The sequence below is a fragment of the Amblyomma maculatum genome, chromosome 7 (assembly GCF_055883805.1).
Source record: "Amblyomma maculatum isolate TAMU_Amacu chromosome 7, ASM5588380v1, whole genome shotgun sequence".
Classification (NCBI taxonomy): domain Eukaryota; kingdom Metazoa; phylum Arthropoda; class Arachnida; order Ixodida; family Ixodidae; genus Amblyomma; species Amblyomma maculatum.
The window spans coordinates 82,161,793-82,175,523 of NC_139350.1; the positions used below are offsets into that span (position 1 = coordinate 82,161,793).

Genomic DNA, 13,731 nt, shown 5'->3' on the forward strand with positions numbered 1-13,731 from the left:
TCTGTGTAATTTAGCAGTACAATAATATCAGTAAATGCGTATCAGCCGCTTCAGTCAAAGTCTGCTACTCGGACCTGGCGGAAGAAGCCGCAATCACTTTAGCCATCGCTACAGCAGATGCGGACATAATTGTCACTGATTCAAAAACTGCCATATGTAACTTCCCACATAGCAGAATATCCAATACTGCCAGAAACATCCTCGCGGATATCAGACTCGACAGAGAGATAGAACTCGTATGGACACCTGCCCACTCAGGGAACCGAGGCAATGAGGCTGCTCATCAACATGCTCGAGGCTTTGTCGGCTGAGCGGTGAGACCTAATGCTGAGGAACTTGAAATGGAAGGATTGATTGCTCCCATACAGCTACCTACAGGGGTTGTCCTCCAAGGGCAACCCCTGCCAGCATTCTAGTTCATCGGGACAGTTTGTCCATATGGTAACAGTAGCAACTAGTGCAGCTCCCTCATGGCTGCATGTGCAGCAAGAGCGCAAGTATGCTGCAAGGAAATAAATACACTATCAAGGTTAAAACATGCCAAAGTTAATACCTTTCTTGCTTCGTGCATACTGGCTACGAATGAATTACTTCTTCTTCATGTGAAAACAGTAATAGACCTTGTTTCATGCATTTTGCCTCGCTTAGCAGATCAGTATTAGACACATACCTTCACCAGACACTGCACTTCGGGCTGGTGGCAGGAATAAATGGATTAATATATTGTACCAATAAATTATTATTAAACTTTTACCACTTTGTTTGCAAGAAAAAAAACATTTTTGCAAATGTGTGTAACATGCAAGGCTGATTCTGTTGACGCCCTACATCACATTGACATAGATAAAGTAACATAGTGTGTACCAGTGAAAAAAGTGATTTCTAGTCTGTGTTTGCGCAGGGCTTTGTTTCTGTTGCTGTCTGCAATAAACAAACTACATTTCTAAGTATTGCATTCGCAAAAGAAAATAGCACTCATATTAAGACATGCTAGGCTGAGGACCTTGGCTCAGTTCCAGCCATAGTGGTCGTTGCATATTAATGAAGGTGAAATGCAAGACACACTTGCAATGTCAGTCCACATAAAGAACCTCAAATCAATGGCATTAAATGCAGAGCTGTCTGCTATGACGTCTCTTATAGGCAGTTTTTCCATATCACTTTTGGAACTTAAACACCATATACCACACTGAAGGAGGAACAAAAGTTTCTTTACTGACCAAATAAACAAAAACGAAACGAAACTCGTGATTGCCCTGGCCTTTAACACTGATGTTGAAGGACGAAGTGTATTCAGAGGCAGCAGCTGGTTGTGGCAATTTCTGCCAGGGCATGGATATTCAATGAATGCTTGTTTTAATCTGAAAGTAAATCTCTAGAAGGAAAATTGTTGATGAAGGGCGACATATGCAGGTTTTGTTGATGCTATATTGCCATTTGTGACATTGTGAGCATCCTTTCACTGTTATCTACTACTCTGCAAAACTAAGAAGCAAACAAGATAGCTTTGAAAAGCGCCACACATTGCTGCAATACATAAACAACAGCTGCAAAAGCTGTTTAAAGCCACTTGCAAAATACAGAAACCATTTTTTCTACATGCACGGCGGAAGTTGTCTGCACGCAGTAGAGGCACTCAGAAAAGTAATGTATCAGCTTTTGAGGTTGAAGCACAGCTATGGACAATTCACACTTTTTTTTTTATGCAGGCCTTTGCTTCACCGGACGGTTTCGGTGAGGATCTCACCGAAATACAAGGCGCATGACCGCATTTTGGAGCCGATTTGCATGTTAACGATATGTAACACAAACCTGCGTATGCGAGCCACGACGGGTTTCATGACGCGGCCGTGTACCAGCGATTGAATACATGCACAAATAAACTGCATTTAATTGATTCGTGGCAAGACTAGCCACTAGAGCACTAGCCTCATGCGGTCTTTGGGGTAGTCTCGCGGCACAACAGCATGCACTCACATCCAACGGCTAGCAGCAACGTTACTAGAACAAACTCTAGCAGTCAGCACAAGGGATCTTGCTGAAATACAAGGCTTGCGTTCCCTCATAAAATAGATCGCATTTTGGGGCCGATTTGCATGTAAGCGGTATGCAACAAACCTGCGTCTGAGCCACGAAGGGCTTCGTGGAACGGCCGTGCGCCAGCGATTGAATCAATGCACAGATCGCATTTAGTTCATCCGGGGCAAGACAAGATGACTAGCCTCATGCAGTCTTTGGAGAAGACACGCGGCACAAGTATAGCACAAAAGCGCGCACACACATCCACACAACACCCCGCCGGGGTGGCGCAGTGGTTACGGCGCTCGACTACTGTTCCCAAGGACGCGGGATCGAATCCCGGCCTCAGCGGCAGCTTTTCGATGGAGGCAAAAAGCAAGGCGCCCGTGTGCTGTGCGATGTCAGTGCACATTAAAGAACCCCAGGTGGTCGAAATTACCGGAGTCCTCCACCACGGCATCTCTCATAGCCTGAGTTGCTTTGGGACGTTAAACCCCTCCAACCAACCAACCAACATCCACACAACAACGCGCATCGCACGCTGCCTAGGCACACAACACGGGCGCCGAGGCCCTTGCCAATTGTGTCGCTAGCTGGGAATGGGGGTGCCGGCCACAGCTAGTAACAGCCAGCCGATGGCCTCTTCTCCCTCTCCATCCTCGATTTCCCCCTCGCGTCGCATCCGTTTGTTGGGATCGGATATACGCAATTGGGTTACCAAGATACCTGACAAAATAAGCCCCTGATTGCTACATTTTCTGAATATTGTTGCCCCAGCCATGCTCAATTACTTCAACTATCAGAAGGAAGCAGAAGAACTTGCCGCCTATGTAGCTTGTGCGCAACCATCAGCACTCTCTCTATGCTCATTGGATGAGGCCAAGTTGTAATCATAAAGCGCATAAAAAAAGTATCCAGGAAGGCAACTGAGAAGATTTCAGTCATCTAGGTGAGCAAAAAAATAGAGAAATTCGAAGATTTCAGCGCATACATGAGTGAAGAAGTTTGCTCATGCAAATGGCCTGTTATGACAACAAAAGGAAGCCCCTTTTTCTTACAAAGCCGCCATCTCTTTTATACTAAAATGGGTAAGGGGGTTATATTACCTGCTGGCATCATTAGAATAAACTCAGTGAGACAGGGTGAAAAAATTGGAGAGCAGGTGGGAGAGAGAGTCTGAGGGCCTTTGTGAACTGCACAAAAGGCAGTGACGAGTTCTTCAGATACACACTTCATAGTGAAATTCCCTATTTAATGTAGTCATTTTACCGGGAAACGCCTTAGATCCTCACCTCCCTTTAGAGCCATCATTTCAGCTAAAAGCGCAAGTTCGCCGAGCGCTGGTTAACATGATGAAACTGTGACAAACAAAGAGATGGAAAATGACAAATTAGTGGGAACGGCTTTACCAACAATTTTCTACCTTGCCTGTGGCACAGCCTGACAGCTGCGAGAGCATGACAAGTTTCTGAGCCCTCTCATCAGGACATGTGACTCAGGTCTTGTGTACAAAACAGAAGACTTCTGATAGCATTGTGCGAAAAGTGTAGCTTGGAATGAGTCCAGTCTAGCAATTACAGTAGACTCCTGCTATTACAAACTCCTAGGAACGATAAAATTGTTCACCATTGGTTTGTGGGGTTTAACGTCCCAAAGTGACTCAGGCTATGAGAGAGATGCCGTAGTGGACGGCTCCGGAAATTTCGACCACCTGGGGCTCTTTAACGTGCACTAATAACATACAGCACATAGATGGCTTGCTTTTTGCCTCCATCAAAATGCAGCTGCCAAAGCCAGGATTCGATTCCACATCCTTGGGCCCAGTATTCAAGTGCCCTTACCACTGCACCAACATCGCAGGGCTTTCAAAAAGGATGCGCGAGTATGCAGTGTATGTCCAACTGCCTTTTAAATGAGCAGAAGTTACTGAAATGGCCTTGTAAAAGAGAAATAATTGTCAATTGAGTATTACAGTTGATGCCATTTTACTCTTCATGGAAGAAAGATATTGTACACCTAAGACTGTTACCGGCCCTGTTGTTTTTTTTGTGAAAATTTGGCAGCTGCTGCAGAAAGCAAATATCTCGCTCAACTTTCTGAGAAATCCATGGCCTCATGGTGGACTCACATTGTTTGAAAACTGTGCTAACAGCTGTATCGCAAGTCACTAGTGTACATTCAGTGATAACTTGCGCACCCTGTTTTGTTTCGACTCAAACTCGCGATCTCCAATCGCACCAGTAGTCTACATTTTGTCTTTCGAAATAGCTGTCATATGCCAATCATGAAGCTATGGTAGAGACAGATTGGAGCTTGCTCTGTTCACACCTCACATCCCGCGCAACGTGGCACAAGTGGTGTCGTAGTTGGGGTTCACATTAAAGCTACTACAGACAGTGCTTTGGGAAAAACTCATCGCTGATCATAAGTGGTTTAATTGTGTTACTGGCACACTAAAAATCTAATAATAACTCAGTTGAAGTAGGGTACAGCCGATTTCTTGTTCTCCTTCGGCAGTGAAGGCCATGCAAGAGCCACCGCAAGCCTCTGGTCGGTAAGGCTGGCTTTACCGTGCAACAGTTGGTACACCGAACGCGTGCTTCTCTAGATCACAGCAGTGTAGCATTGAAAACAAACATGACAGATTGAAGGTGACTTTCATCATCATCATCATCATCTGCCAGATTATACCCACTGCAGGGCGAAGTCTTTTTCCATACTCCTCTAATTAACCAGCTGCATCCACTGCAAACTTCTTAACCTCATCCGCCTACCTAACTTTATGCCACCCCTTTCTACACTTTTCTTCCCTTGGAATCCAATTTGTTACCCTAAGTGACCATCGGTTGTCCTCTCTTCGCATTACATTTCCTGCCCATGTCCATTTCTTCGCCTTGATTTCCACTAGAATGCCAGTAACTTGAGTTATTTCTCTGACCCACTCTGCCCACTTCCTATCTTTTAAAGTTATCCTTTCCATTTTTTGCTCCATAGCCCTCTGCATGGTCCTCAACTTTCAAGCAACTTTAAAGTGGACTCAGCATTGACCTTGCCAAGGGGTTTGTGGCATTAGTATTGCAAGCTGGTGCCCGAGGCTGTGCAGCCAAACCTGGTTCTGCTCACGAAAAGTTATTGTGAGGGGCCATTAGAAGAGACACTTGCAGAGGCATGATGTGCAGTTTGATATATATCAGACGTTCCGCTTCACAGGAGTTCAATAAATGCAAGCACCACTCCAATACTTTTGCTTGAGATTTTCAAGGGGACATTCTGAGAGTTCAATGTAATGAATAATTTGATGTATCTGGGATAAACTGTATTTCTCTTTTTGAAAGCCGGCCAGCACGAACCTTTTTCAGTGCATTAGCATTTTCATAGAGGGAACCTAGTCCCCTATAGGGAGAGCCTAAATGCCATTTAGAGTCTCAGTTAGTGGCTGCTGTTAATCCAGAGTACACAAATTAGCCTTGCACCATAGCTCAGGACAGGGTCAGGCTTCATAGTGATGTCTGTTCATTCAGAATGGTGCCAATTGTAGAAGATGCACAGTTTCAAAAGACTTGTTCTGGAACACTTTGCACAGATTACTGTTGAACTGCCGACTAGCCCAGCGGTAACTTCTTTTAAACTTTGTAGCCTCAGTATTTTGGCTAGTTGGTCATCCGGGATTTCTTCGAGATCTGTTTGTGCACAGAACTGAAAACAGAGGTAAAGAAGTGAGTAACGGGACAGTGGGCAGTTAGCACGCCTCCCATCTGCTCACTTCGGACTCCATCATTAATCTGGCAGACTACGCTTTTTCTGAAGTGCACAGTATTTTGAGTGTTCTTGTTTCTTGGTTTCCAGCTATCTACTCTTAAAGTAAAATACTATCTGCAAACTGAAGCAGGCTCGGGCAGTAGGTTACCTCAGCCTACTGAGAAGGAAACCACTTTACTGACTGAAAGTGGAGCTTTCGTTATCCAGAAAAGGAAAACAAGAAAATATCACACAGGTGTCATCACTACCTGATGGCTTTGCAAGCGGCAAGAATTCAGGCAAGCTACATCGATGCAGTTTTCTGGATGCAGATCCCAGGCATAGGCTTAGATTTAACAATATTCTTTTCAAAATTGTGGTCGCAGAATCCTTTCTGGTACATACAATCACAAGCTTGTCTTGAGTAACGGGGAAAATTTTTGGATGCAATTTGCTTGAAAACGGATGTGTCTTTTGCTGCCAGACAAGTGTCAACATACCCAAAGAGGGTCAGGGGAAGGATTTTTCTCAATAACAGAAGCTGGATGTGGCTCTGCTCCCCATTAAAGGGTAGTTAGCGCATTGTCGCATAGTGGTGACAAAGCCTGGTAGCCACAAACGAGGAGACTGGTGTTGCATTTAAATATTTTTTTTGGGCTGACTTGCGTCCACAAAAGAACTAATCATTTTGGCAGCAGAAATAACAAGAAACGTGCTTGCTGGTTATCGAAGAGAGAATGCTCGCTGCATTCAGCAAAGCTCAATTTAAAGTCACAGGCACAGAAACATCGAGATAAACCAGCTAACAGATATTGGGAAGGTCTGAAACAATGCGGAAGCAGTTATGCTTGCCGGCAATGCTTCGAGACAAATCTCGGCGCATGTCACGCTAAGAAGAAAGCGACAAAGCCGCGTTTCGCAACACCAAGCATGAACAAGCAAAGATCACAAGATAGTTCCATGCGCTACAGTCATAGTGATAAGGCCGCATGCTGACATTTGTTCAAAGCAACAAAATAAAGATTTGAAACGTTTGCTGCAGTGTGTCTTGTCGAGTCTTTTTTGTGCCTGTGTCCTTGGGCCGATGTGGTTAAAACCTTGGCTGGTGGTCCACAGAGAGAGGAGAGAAAAGGGTTCTCTTTTATGTTCCTTGCTTACCTGTCTTTCCTTTCTTCCCATGTTGTGTGTGTCCAGGGTGTTCAGAACGTGAAGCGAAACCTATGGGATGCCCTGTCACATGTGGACCTCTGGCACAGTCACCTGAAGGACATCCAGGGCAACTTTGGCTCAGGGGTTGCTTCCTACTTGCTCTTCCTCCAGCATCTGCTGGCACTCAACCTCTTCATGGGCTGGTGAAGGTCTGCATGGCAGATGGGGTGCTGTGTTTGTTTTTGAAAGAGGGTGCAAGTTAGAGTGCAGGGTGTTAAAGTGTAGTGAGATTGGAGCAGGGTAAGTGCATGCAAGGAATGTGGAGGAATTTTTAGTGTACTTAGCTACGAGTCAAGGATTCACTTATAAATCTTTATGAAATCTAGACTCCTGCCAACCTTTCTGCCGACAGATGGAGCAAGCATAGGATGGGTATGCAGTAGAATCTCAGTGACGCTGCTCTTGATGCCATCTTCCAGTCTTCCTGTGTCGCTTTTGTGTAGCTACGAAAACTATGCACCCAAAAACAAGGTTAGGTGAAGATGCCACCAGAAGAAGCCACCTGCTGTTTGCACAGTTTCACAAAGGCATTGTACGAGAATTTGTGTGTCTGGGCAGACTGCCCCGTTGTGATGCCTGCCCACTTGGAATCATCCTGGTTTCCACGTGGGATTTGCGACTGTGCCCCAGCTGATCTATGATTGGTCCCCAATAGCCATGTGGTCTGACTACTCCGCCCATATCGACTACGAGCATGCCTTTGTCAACACCTTCATGGAAGTGGTGAGTCTTTTGCAGTGAGTGCGGTTTCTTTCAACCTTTTTCTTTCTTCTGTAGTCCATAGTCCCCTGTACACAACAGCATTGTAATGCTGCTGCTGTAATAGGTGTTGCCTCAACAGTATGTTGTGTATTTTATGTACTGCTTGCAAATACTCTTGCATTTGTGGATGGTACGTACCTTGTAGCTTTCTACTGAGCCCGAAACAGCACCACTCGATTAATATAAAAGTGTATAAATTTTGTGCCCTTTCAGAGAACAAGTTATAGGATTAAATATTTTTACTTTTAAAAACTTTTTTTTGTCTCATTTGAAAGTTGTGTCCTCTTTTAAGTGCCAGGGATTGCAGATACAAGTTAATGCAACCTACCAATTAGAAGGGAACATTCATAATAGAAAATTTGTGCTTTGAAGTGTCCTTCTGTCTTCAGCACTGGCTAACATACATGTATTTGAAGTGAGAAGCTTTTGATTCTGGCAAAGTAACTATGGTTGAGAAGAGAATTATGGTTCAAATAAAAACATTTTTCTAGTTTAAGCATGTCTTGAACCTAGTGATGGAATAAAAGCTGTGCATCTTGTAACGATAGCCTCTTCAACGCCAGCTTTGAATCCACGTTTTTTAGAATAATTCTTATTAAATTAGATTTGGAGAAGAAAGGTGTCTTATACTTTTGGGTGTATACCATGAAATAGTGGATATCTACACCTAACCAAGTCAGGTCATGTTTTCATAACTTTTCTTGTAAACTGTAAACTGGCTTATAAGAAAGGAAAGGAACAATATTTGTCAAACTTGAGGAAAGAGAGAAAGGTGGTAATAAATGCAAAATGAGGCCATGGAGTAATATCAGCCACCTGGGGTCCATTAATGTGCACTGACATTGCACAACACAAGGCTGCCTCTTCATTTAAGTTTGGTTTTGGGAAAGGAAGGTTTCGTATAATCTTAGGTGGAAACCACTGAGATGTGAACACCTACACCTAATTAGGTCAAGGTCACTCGAAGGTCATATTTAGTGCCATGTGAAGGTTGGCTCTACCTAGCTTAGGGAAGCTTTCACTTCAAAACAAATATGGTAGTACACATTGGCTGCGGCCTGTCCTTTGCGTCTTTTGGTGCAGGGCCTGTTTGCAGACACGGTGATGTACTATGGCCACTACACTGAGATGGTGAAGTGGCCAAAGAACAACCCCCTGACATACAACCTGCCCCTGGCATACTTCTTCACCATGGCCATCTGCCTGTTTGCCTGCCTGGTCACCCTGGACTACAGGTGGGCACCACACCCTTCAGTGATCTCTTCTTCCCAGAAAATTTCCTCCATTCTGGGTGCCTCCAGTTGCAGTTAGCGTGTGTGGATAGAAGGTCTTTAGAGCCCTATAGGAAGTGAGTCCTTGTTCAGTTAATTGGTATGTAAGCAACTATAGGCTATTCTGTATGAATAGAGTCCTTGTTGAGATTATTGATGTGTAAGAAACTAAGACTATTGTGTATGAAATGTGTCTTTGTTGAGTTTATTGGTGCATGAGCAACTATAGCTATCATGTATGAAATGTGTCTTTGTTGAGTTTTTTGGTGCGTAAGCAACTAAGGCTATCGTGTATGAAATGCTTCTTTGTTGAGTTTATTGGTGCATAAGCAACTGAGATGTATGAAATGTTTCTTTGTTGAGTTTATTGGTGCATAAGCAACTAAGACTATCTTGTATGAAATGTGTCTTCATTGAGTTTGTTGATGCATAAGCAACTAAGGCTATCATGTTTGAAGTGAGTCTTTGTTGAGTTTTTTTATCTATTAGCAACTAAGACTATCATGCACCAGGAAGGAGTCTACTTGTGCATAAAACATATATGTAACATATTTCTGGTCTGATGCTTTCTTCCTTGTAGGATTGCATAGGAAGCTAGGTTAAGTTGATTGCGACATTGTATGTTCTTACCTACGAGCCATAAGTAATTTCTGATTGAGTTTTGCCCTTACATTTCTTCAACTTCAGCTTCATCAGCCCAAGAACGGCTGTGATGTCACACCTCTATTCCGTGTGAGATGGAAAAATTGGTACTAGTGTAATTATTGCTTCATCATTTTAATTTCGCTGTAATCTTCCTCCAGTACCAGAATAAATGAACAGGGGTCATGTCGCAGTTTTTCTATTTTTCATGCTTCACCTTACTCATGCTGAACTTTCATGTTGCAGCCATCATTCAGCTGTCAGAAAGCATGATAGAAGTGCTCATTTAGAAATACTAAGCACTTTTAGTTGAATACCATGTGGTGAACCATGTATACTAATGTCTCAAGCATCATTTTAAAGAAAGCATGCAGTAAATGTTTAGGGTTTGTACTCTTAAATTTCAAGAAAGTGAATGCATAGACTGCCAAGACATTTATTTTAGAAGGAAATAAACCTATACACGTGAGCCACCTTTATTTTAGAAGGAAATAAACCTATATATGTGAGCCACCTGTGTTGACTTACTATAGACTTTCTCTGGTGGCATAGGTTCAGAGACTGCATTGCAAACTCTCTTTTAGCTTTGACAACATTCAGTGTATGTCACTGTGTACCTCAGAGCAGCCATTAAAGAAATAAATTACAAAACAAAGTAGTAAAAAGCCGTATGAATGACATGCCTGCGTCCTAGGGGTAACATGAATGCAAGGATCCTGGCAGGCTGATTCTGATATCACCTTCCCTTGTAAACAAGCGGCCCATTGGCAGCTCCTGCCAAACCTAATATAAGGCAACCTTAAGTCCATTCAGTGCTTGGCCATGTCAGTTGCCAACTACTGCCTTCCAGCACTAAAATTTTTTTGCTCACATCACCAATGCTGGATTTTTTGGTGAATGGGGTACTGAACAATATTGCGTTAAGGGGTGATAAATGATTTCATTTATAAATGGCCACCTTATCCCTACAGTACTCATCATGTCATGCATGGCATCACATGTTTCCCTACTGTTGTGAAGGCGTGGCAATGGGAACGCCGCTCCCGGGTGATGCATCAGACAGCGTAGCCAGGCCAAAGAACGCCGGTTTATTTTTGGATCAAGGGGTATTATATAGCCAGAGGGGTGAGGGAAAGAAAGAAAGAAAGAATGAAAAGATTGGTGCCGTTGCCGGTTCATAGATGGCGATTTATTGCCTCTGCTATCAGCAGCATCCCTTTCTCCTAATAACCATAGCGATCCACAGGTTTCTTGACCCGGGTTGTCCTGCACAGCTGTGTCTCTTGGGGAGCAGGGTCTGCGGGCTCTGACGTGGATGCTTTGTTCTGAATAGCCAGCGGATGGTCCACTGGTTCTGCTGCTGGACTGTCTGTACCCATGAGTGTGGATCCCTCGACGTTGCGCTTGCGGATTTGATCAGCATGACTACGAACCACTACATTATCCTCCATCTTGACGGTGACTAGTCGAGCACCTGTTGTTGACTTCACCTTTCCGGGTGTCTACTTGTCACCAACATCGTAGTTACGGACTAGTACAGGGTCCCCCGGAGCGAAACTCCAGCTGGCGTCGTCCGAAGCTGGCGTAGCTGCTCTGCTCTGGACAGGTTTGTTCCTGAGAGGAAAACACATGTCAAGTCTGGTGCGTAGTCGATAACCTAACAGTACTTCTGAAGGTGATAGGCTCGACTGCCTTGGGGCATTCCGGTATCGACACAAAACTCGTGCGAGTGCGGTTGAGAGATCTATGCCGAGCATCTTCTTTAACCCATCCTTAACCGTTCTCACCGCGCGTTCTGCCAGCCCATTGCTTTGTGGGTGGTAGGGCGGTGTTCGAATGTGGGCAATGCCGTTTCTGTTCATGAATTCAGCGAAATCCGACCCGGTAAAGGGCGTGCCGTTATCAGTTACTACAGTGCGCGGTAGTCCGAACTGGCTGAAGAGCGTACGCAGCACGTTTACCGTGCTGCTTGACGTTGCACGCGAGAGTGGAATGGCCTCGATCCATTTGCTGTGGGAATCAACCACGATCAGCAACATTTTGTCCCTGATAGGTCCGGTGAAATCGAGGTGCAATCGGCACCATTTTTCTTCTGTACCTGGCCAGTTTACTGGCTCACGTGCTGGAGGCATTGGCAATGCCTGGACACAGCTTCTGCATTCATCGGCTATTCGGCTAATGTCCCGGTCGATCTCCGGCCACCAAAATTTCGACCGTGCTACCTTCTTCATGGTGCAGACGCCCTGATGGGCTTTGTGCAATATCAGCAGTCTACCGCGTGTCTGTTTGGGGACTACTACACGATGTTCCCACAGTAGGAGGCCATCCTGAACAGATAATTCATGTCGCTTTTTGTGGTAATGCAACATCTTAGTGTTACCGGAGCAACATGCTTTGGGCCAACCCTCATGGACGTACCTGCGGACAAGTGCAAGTACCACGTCCGTTTCTGTGAGTGACCGCAGTTCCTCTATAGTGATGGCCGACTGGTCCCACTGGTCGATGGCGAGGACAAACTCTGTGTCTCCTTCCGGTGCGGTCTCTGTTTCCTGCAAAGTTTGAGGTAAACGGCTTAGGGTGTCCGCGTTAACCATCATTTTACCGGATTTGCAAAGCAGCTTGTATTTGTACGCTCCCAGCAGAACAGCCCATCTTTGTATTCTCGCGGCGGCCATGATGGAGGTCTGACGATCCATTCGTAGAAGGCCAAGCAGTGGCCGATGATCCATCACCAGGGTGAACTCCCGGCCAAGGAGGTAGACCCGGAAACGTGAAACACCAAAAACGAGAGCCAATGCTTCACGTTCGATCTGAGAATACTTCTTTTCGGCCGAAGTTAAGGTCCGGGACCGAAACCCGATGGGCCTCATTTCTCCATTAATGCGATGGAAAAGTGCCACTCCCACACCGTGAGGCGAGGCATCGCATTCGAAAAGTAGTTTGAGATTCGGATTGAAATATGTCAACACTGGGGCTGCGCAAAGAGCCTTTTTCGACAGTTTGAATGCTGCTTGTTCTTTATCGCTCCACATCCACCTGGCTCCTTTCATCAGTAGCTTATACAAAGGCACAAGTAAGGTGGACAGTCATTCATTATTACAGTGCAAAGACGGACGGAACAAGAGGAGAACACAACAGCGCTGTTGTGTCCTCCTCGTGTTCCGTCAGCGCTGTTGTGTCCTCCTCTTGTTTCGTCAGTGCTGTTGTGTCCTCCTCTTGTTCCGTCCGTCTTTGCGCTGTAATAATGAATGTATGTAACCAACTCGCCCAAAATGTTGTATTAAGGTGGACAGGTTAGGGAGAAACTTATGGTAGAAGGTGATAAACCCAAGAAAAGCACGCAACTCTGTAACATTACGCGGAGAAGGGGCTAGTCTGATAGCATCGATGTTTTTTTCAACCGGGTGCAACCCGTTTTTATCAATTTCGGTGACCGAGATATGTTACTGCTTGCTCGGCGAAGCGACATTTGTCAGCACGCAGCTTAATGCCATTTTCCCTGAAGCGTTGCAGTACTGCTTTCAGGTTTGAGTCATCTTGGCTCTTGTCAGCTATCAGCACATCGTCAAGATAGACCTGCATGCCGGTTAACCCTTGGAGCACGGATTCAATTTTCCGCTGAGAGATTGCTGGCGCAGAAGAGATTCCAAATGGTAGCCGATTGTAGCAGTATAGCCCTTTTTGAGTGTTGATGACGGCCAGTTTCCGCGACTCCTCGTCCAACGCAACCTGGCTATAGGCATCTCGCAGGTCTAGCACACTGAACCGTTCTCCTCCTGCTAAATTGGCAAACATGTCGTCAATAACTGGTAGCGGGTATTGCTCAATCTCACACACAGGATTTAGTGTGGCTTTAAAATCTCCGCAAAGGCGAACTGAGCCGTCCTTCTTCAAGACGGGAACAATGGGTGTGGCCCATTCCGAATATGGTACAGGCGATATTATCCCTGCTTCCGTAAGCCTATCCAACTCCTGTGAAACTTTTTCTTTGTACGCAAAAGGAACCTTTCTTGCCTTGAAAAACTTGGGGGTTGCTCCGCTCTTGAGATGAATCCGTGCTGGCAGGCCTTTCAAGAGTCTGGTGCTCTCG

At 45.1% G+C, this 13,731-nt stretch overlaps 1 pseudogene; it reads left to right on the plus strand.

The window, feature by feature from the left end:
- The first annotated feature begins 270 nt into the window (after nt 1-270).
- The window catches only part of LOC146183754 (transmembrane channel-like protein 5), a 72,445-nt pseudogene continuing 58,984 nt past the window's right edge, over nt 271-13,731 (plus strand).